The sequence below is a fragment of the Leopardus geoffroyi genome, chromosome C2 (assembly GCF_018350155.1).
Source record: "Leopardus geoffroyi isolate Oge1 chromosome C2, O.geoffroyi_Oge1_pat1.0, whole genome shotgun sequence".
Lineage (NCBI taxonomy): Eukaryota > Metazoa > Chordata > Mammalia > Carnivora > Felidae > Leopardus > Leopardus geoffroyi.
In genome coordinates, this window is record NC_059333.1 from 116,836,771 (window position 1) to 116,837,532 (window position 762).

Below are 762 nucleotides of genomic sequence, written 5' to 3' on the forward strand. Positions count from 1 at the left end.
TTCGAGTGTCCTGTTATTACTTCATCATCCAGGGAAAGAAGTGGGGGCCCTCCTGAAGCCTCCAGTCCTTTTCCCTGCCTCTCCCTCAGGGCTTTACAGAAACACCTCGGAAGCCTAGTGGTTCAGGACAGCAAAACGGAGGGCCCCACCAAAGCGGCCTTTGTGAAGGAGGGCTTCTCCGTCCCCAATTTCATCCCACTAACACTGGCACTCATCAACCAATTTCCGTCACAGAAGACGGAAAGGTAAAAACGATGCTCTCAATGGCTTCCTGGAAAGGTAGCCTTCCCACCGCTGGGACAAGTCGCACCCTTTCACAAACCACTTCTCACTTCCCAGACAAGAGCCCGGTAGTCATCGGGAATAAACACAGGCAAAGAACAAGCGAGAGTGAGCTGGCTTCAAGCCCTGCCTAAGTCCTGATGGGGTACCTCGGGCACAGTTGCCCGCAGGAGTCTTCCTAGCTGGATCCCACTCCCTCCCGGAGTGGCGGGAGCTCAGACCTCACGACTCCCTTCAGAGAGCTGCGAAAGGCCAAGCCGTTAGACTGGCTACAGCCCACAGCGACTCTTTCCTGGGTCCTGACCGGGATCTTCAGTGGGCTGTAGCTTCGAGTGCGGAAGCCCTATTTGGTCCTGCCACTAGAGATTTCAGATGTGTCAGAACCCCCTGAATCGTCAGAGCCTCGCTCCCACCGTCACAGCGCTCACAGAGCCTGGAGGGCTCCTGCGACCCCCTCGCCCTGCCCCCCTACTGCGCAGG